This window comes from Falco biarmicus, chromosome 12 (genome assembly GCF_023638135.1).
Source record: "Falco biarmicus isolate bFalBia1 chromosome 12, bFalBia1.pri, whole genome shotgun sequence".
Lineage (NCBI taxonomy): Eukaryota > Metazoa > Chordata > Aves > Falconiformes > Falconidae > Falco > Falco biarmicus.
In genome coordinates this window covers 5,041,816-5,048,104 of record NC_079299.1, presented here as the reverse complement: position 1 = coordinate 5,048,104, position 6,289 = coordinate 5,041,816, and the positions used below count along the sequence as shown (strand labels likewise).

At 48.3% G+C, this 6,289-nt stretch overlaps 1 long non-coding RNA gene across 7 annotated transcripts in view; it reads right to left on the bottom strand.

Moving 5' to 3' along the window:
• Positions 1-1,106: 1,106 nt before the first annotated feature.
• The window catches only part of LOC130157719 (uncharacterized), a 29,820-nt gene continuing 24,637 nt past the window's right edge, over positions 1,107-6,289 (bottom strand). For 5 of the 7 annotated variants that reach the window (XR_008824989.1, XR_008824991.1, XR_008824988.1 and 2 more), the window contains 2 exons: positions 5,992-6,128; positions 1,107-3,313 (listed from right to left, as the gene is read on the bottom strand). This is a non-coding gene — a long non-coding RNA (uncharacterized LOC130157719). Of the gene's footprint in view, positions 3,317-5,991; positions 6,129-6,289 lie in introns of all 7 variants that reach the window. The other 2 variants (XR_008824990.1, XR_008824987.1) reach the window with 2 other exon arrangements.

Here is a 6,289-nt window from a genome sequence, read left to right as displayed (position 1 = left end):
AGTATTGGAAAAGCCACCCACATCTCCTGACTTCTCCACAGCTTTGCCACCCAGGGACTAAACAAGCAAAACAGACCTCAAACCGGTCACAAGGGAATGCTGAAAGTGCAGATGAGATGCCAATTCAAAAGACAGCAAATTGTACCTGCCGCAACATGCATTTAAAGCAATTAATTCCTTCCACGGACAGGAAAAAATGGTTTTGAAGCCTGTGGCTTTGCTAGCAGATTCCTCCCCGTGACCTGCAAATGAGAAAAGGCAGCATGAAGGGCTTTTCCCCCGCCTGGTGTGGTGCTCCAGGGAGCGGAAGGTGCTGGCAGTGCCACCCAGGGCTGGGTGGGCTGAAACGCTGCATCAAGGGTACGGCTGAGGCTGGGAGAACTTGTGATGTTAATTTGCATGGGGTTTTTTTGAAGAAAAAAAAAAATTTCAGATTCTAGTGGTCGCATTTTAGCTGCAAGAAATTATTTTCACCCCCAACCCAGCAGAGAACACATCACCTGTGGGGACAGGGAATTACAAAACTACAAGGAGAAAGCTCACGGCAGGTATTTTGGCCAGGCATCCACCTGTAACCAGGGTCTGCAAACTCAGGCTGTGGCTGCCTCACCTCGCAGCATTTCTTTGCATAGTTCAAGTGTCCAAAAAGGGTCCCTGGCATTGCAAGGAACACTAATATGTATTTAAAAATGATGTCTTATTTGCCACTGGAGGGCTGTTGTGGCAGGAGTGGCTGGAAGGAAGGCTATGGGTTCCCAGCTGTCATCTCCAGGAGCTCAGTGTTTGGTTATTCAGGCACATTGCATGGGAAATGACTTTGTGGAAATACCTCCCTCTTTACACATCTGGCGTTGGCTGGCTGGCTGGCACCATAATTCACCTGCTCTCAGAAGGAGCGCTACCAGGACCAGCGTCTGCCACCACAGGGCAGGGGTGGTGTGCCACGGCTCCACGAGGCACCACGGGAAACATCCCTCACCACTCACACCCCACAAGCTGAGTCTGTAAAAATCAAAAAAATAGCCCCGACAATTCTAAAGCACATGGTTATATTTTTATTTACACCAGCTTGGCTTGTAGTCTTTTTTTTTTAGTATTATTTAGTATTATTTTTTAAACACGTTTCTGTCTACAGCCATAATTGGATTTACTGGACCCAACAGCTGAGTGCCAATCATGTTTCCATGGAGATACAGTCGGTCCAGCTCATTCTCATGTGTACTCTTATCTCCAGCTCCCTCAGATGCGCTGCCTTTGCTGCTGCTCCAAAAGCACCAAGGACAGGAGCCCCAGGAAATAATCAGTAACACAGAGAAATAATCAGGAATGTAGAGACACGGTGTGCTCATAGCATCCCGACAGCCTTGTACATGGGTTTGAGGCGTTCCCTTTGCAAGCCCTGCCAGGAGCAGACAGCACAGACCTCCAAAAAGCAGAATGTCCTGCAGAGAGCAAGACTGCCCAGCTCTGCTGGAACCCCTCTTTGGCACCAAGAGGTACCTTAGGTAATAGAAAATGCAAACCAGGAGTTCAAGGGCCCACAGGAGCTGACATCAGGGAGTTTACACTCCTTTCTCCTCCATCTGGGCAAACTCTCCCTGCTGCGAAAGCCAGTGGAAAATGTTTTCTGCAACCCCCACGCAGGTAACACATCACTTCAGACTCCCCTTAGCTTGCACTTCCATGCGCAGCACCATACAAGTGAAGCTGCCCTTCACTTTTGAGGTGGGGCTGCCAGAAAGCCACAGCCAGGCCCACTCCCATCTTTCACGTGTCACTAATGAACTGGGCTTTGGGAATCGCAATGGGGCCGGCTGGCATCTGCAGCCTGGGTCCGCTCTGCACTGCCGCGGGGAGCTGCTCTGCGATGGCCCGTGCCACCCCGAGAGCATCGCGTGGTACCCACGGCGCTCCGATGCCCGGCCACCCGGACTGGCAAACCAGTGCAGCCTGCGGCGGGCTAAGCTGGTTCCCAGCTGCACGGTGACCTCTCTCCGTGTCAGACATCCTGTAGGTTACCCTGGAAAAGTTTCTTCAGCTGCACCAATCTGTAACCCACGGCCAGCTTAGCTTTCTGTCGGGAGCTGCTTATAACCCCCCCACCCCTCACGTTCGCCAGACCCCAAAAGGCTCTGGTAGGCAAGCTGCGGTGGCTGCGGCACAGCGCTGGGAGGAGAAGGTACATCTGCAGGGCAATTTGTCCGGGGTTTGTCCAAAGCCATGGCACAGCGTTGGTCCCACAAGCTCGGGCATCCCGCCCCCCCTCAGCCTCTCCTCTTGCTGGCAGTTGCTGCCTCCTGTGCCGCCTTTGCAGCCTGGCTGTGCACCCACTGCTACAAACACCAGGCAAAGGGCGTAATCAATGGTAAGCAGGCTGCATTTTAATTACCCTTTATATAATGCAAACGTGACTGTATTAATAAGCCTCACAAGCCATGCGACCATCTTACACAACCTTTAATTACTCAGGGAGCTCAGCATTTTCCATTGTCGTACAGTTTGCTTTATCTTTTATTATCTCACCAGGCTGCCAGGCCCTGCAACACAAAGAGAAACGCTTTCTGCAACTTCACCCGAGCCAGGCGCCTGACAGCTTTGTACCTACTCCAAGACCATCATGTTTCCTCCCTTTATTTCCTCAGAGCAGAAAGCCAGAGCATCACCCAAACGCATGTCATTATTAGTAAGTGCACGTGCACAGGGTGGCTTTCCCTCCAAAAAAACCCCACCTTTGTGTCGAAAGGGTTATTTCCGAGGAGCTATCTGTATTACAGCAATAAAAGATGAGACTAATGGGTGCTTGACACGTTGCATGGGGCCAGACCCAGCAAAGCACTTAAGAAAGCGAATAAAGCTCTTAAGCACATTTTCCCATTGACTGGAGCTTACCTTTTATTAAGCACTAAACATGAGCATATGGGCGTTTGCAAAAAGGGGAATTAGGCTCTGACATGACATCCTGGATCAATCAGACTTTTCCAATGGCTTCAGCAGCAGGAGGAAAAATATCTACTCGTCAGCCTGTGCTGGAAGCTGTCCTCATTTCATGGGGATTGCTGCTTTAGCATGATTCATGCTAAAAAGCCTCCATGGGACCAGAGAAGCAGAGCTCCTATGTCCTCTGGCATTTCATACCATCGATAGCACTCAGGTGCTCCTTAGGTTTCTTTGTCCTCCAGTCCCGGAGGGTAAGATTTGCTCCATTTCGTTCCTCACTCCCCAATGCAAAGTCCTGGTGGGAAACTTCATGCGATCCTTTGCGAGTTGTGTCAAACACCAGACTTCCCTGGGGTCTGCTGGAACACTTACACATCTGCTGAATATCAGAGATAATGAAAGAATATAGAATATGAATAATAAAGAATATCAATAATAAAAATAATGTTTCATCATATTTTTGCAAAGCATCAGAGCAGTCATCAAAAAGCAATCAATCATATTTATTTTGCAAATTTTGTGTTGAGAAAAAAGCAGGAAAAAAATAATAAATAAGATGTTCCTTTCTCGCAAGGGGGTTCCCTCCAGCACTGCCTGACCCATGGCTCAGCCTCCTGCTGCTTCGGATGCGGACAGAGATTCATAGGGAGACCTCAAGCAGAGCTGCCTGGAAACATCCAAACTCTCAGACCCGCTGATAAAGGGACTTCTTTGAATTTCTCCCTCCTTAGAAGTCTTCTGCAACAGGTTTTTTTTTTCACACATCTACCAATGCCATTAAAATAAGGTTCCAGCTGGCAAAACAGGCATAGAAGAATTAAAATATTGCTTCTCTGCGCCTGATTCTGATGCTGGTTTGCACTGGCACCAGAGGTATCATCAATATCACTGCTGATGTGTATCTGCAGAATTGCAACCACAGTTGAAGCTAAAAATAAATACATAAATAAATATTAAGAGAAGCAAACTTCAGTATTTAAAGCATTTGTGGATGCTTCCCACTGCCCCACCCTCAAAGCTTTCATATACGATTAGCTCTCCTAAGGTCCCTACTGGGGATCATTTCATTAAATAATAGCTCAACGTTGAGTTACAGAAGCGAGTCTATAAAATATTATAAGGCATGTTAAATGATGCGTGGAAATAAACTAGGTCAGCTGGGGAACAGGGATTTCTGTTCTCTGGAAGGTCACACACCTCTCTCGGAGGGACATGACAGCAAGCACAGGTATGTGGGAGCTGCCCTGCTGGCTCAGCCTGCTGGTCCTTCTCCTTCCTACCTGGCAATCAGCACTGCCAGGCGCTGCACTGCACAAGCCCCCCTGAACTTCTCTGAAGCCCCCACCAGTTAAGACTGCCAGAGGGTTTAAGGACTCACAGGTCTCTGGAAGCTCTCCAATAAAATAAAAAAAAATAAATTACGGTTATTTCTGTAGATGTCTCTATTATTTGTGGACATCTTGCCCTGCTTGGCCTCACTTTTGTTTTACGGCAGCAAGTTCCACATAAGATGGGTAGGGGGTGGGAAAATGGTTTCCTTAAAGTTTTTCATACATATTTATATTTATATGTATATATAAATAAATTAAATCCTTTAAAATTATGCCTTTTCTACTGCTTTTAGTGTTCAAGAGTTCAGTGCAATCCAGGTAGGAGAGGAAAGCAGGGAAGGAGATGCAGGCAAACTGCAGGTGAACAGCAAGCGATGCTGTAGCACAAAGTGTTATATATCCTTGCATATATATTCAGGAGAGATTTTAACCTGGATCCAAAACACATCATCCATGCCCTGGTGCCCGTGGCTGCAAAAAGACACAGTAAAATAGAGAGGGTGGCAGAATCAGGCCACAAAAGCAGCTTCAGAGCTGGAGAAGACACTTATGGGGAGGCGTCGGGCGAGCCATCTATCTCACTGAGGTGGTGGATTCAATTACCGTGCACGAGCACGTAACTCCAGGCACTAAAATGCCCTGTCAGAAAAAGGAAGAATAAAAAGTAAAAGCTGTGGACCGAAGCTGGACAAACTAAGGAAGAAATACATCAACAGAGCAAGCCTGGGAGTCGGAGACAAACAGCAAAGGGAAGAGCAGAGTCTTCATCGTTTGAGACGGTCAAAGCCAGCTTGGATATCTGCCTGGAAAACATGTTTTAGCCAAAAAACAAGCTAACAGACGGAGTGCACGAGGGATGAGGTGTGGCTGCATGGCCTGAAACACGGGGAAGGTGGGACTGGCCGTACTTTCTCCCCTTGTGCTCGGCAGACAGCGTATGGCAGACTCTCAGGGAGTCGGTTCAGTACAAATCGCTTCCCAAAAACATGTATTTGCCTAAAGACTGGAAGTCACCAAACTGCAGCAATCGAAAGAGTATTGATTTAATGGATAAGGGTGTCGAACAGCTCCAGGACTGTGTCCTGGGATAAGAAGCATCACCCCCACCTCTCACAAGGAGAGAAGGGCTGGGGACAGCCAAGTCAGATGGCTGCGCCTCATCCCTTCCTGCAGGAGAGGAAAGCAGAAGGCTTTCAAAAGGGGTTTCCTTGCTATAAAGCTTCAGCAGAGCTGGTGGTTGGTAGCAGGGATGAAGGGCTGGCCTGGGAGGACTGCCCTGGCCAGTCACTAACACCCTGTGCCTTGGCACACTCACCTGCAGCATCCTCGCACCCCTCCCCCGCCTCCCTCATTACCTTCTTCACCATCCTCCGCTTTAGGAAGGGGTTCGCTAGACCATGCTCTACAAACAGGTGCATTGATTAACACTAGGAACTCCCAAATTGGACTTAATACCTAACTATGGCCAGAGCCTTGCTCATAGTTATGTTTGCTACAAAAAAAAAAAAAAAAAAAAAAAAAAAAGAGGAGCCCTGGCCAGCACAGATTCTATGGGGGCTCCCCTTGGTCCCAAGCCACCCTGGAGGGGGCAGGGTTAGCTCTGTGCCACTGCTGGGCTCAAACCCTGGGGGAACAGCACCACATGGCCCTCACCCACCGCCCTCAGAAATCATGAATGTGCAAAATACCATTTTCCTTCAAGGATGCAGAGAAGGAAACTCACCGCGCAGCCCTCACCCCTTGCATGAGCGAGGAACTCCAGGTCTAGTGAGCTCTGCCTTTTCATTTAATTAGTTTTAGGCATGAAGATGGTCTCCTGCTTCCATCAGGTTTTCCTGATACAGTAATTAATGTGCCTTCCTGCAGAAGGAATACCGATTGAGAGGTAAAGCCATTGCCTGGAGAGAGCTGGGCTTCCAAGGAAGTGCTAATTAGTCCCTGGTTTGAGAAAGCTGGTTAAAGCAAGTGAGCAGGTGTTGCCAGAAATTCGAAATAAGCTGTAGAAACATGTTCTTTCCTAT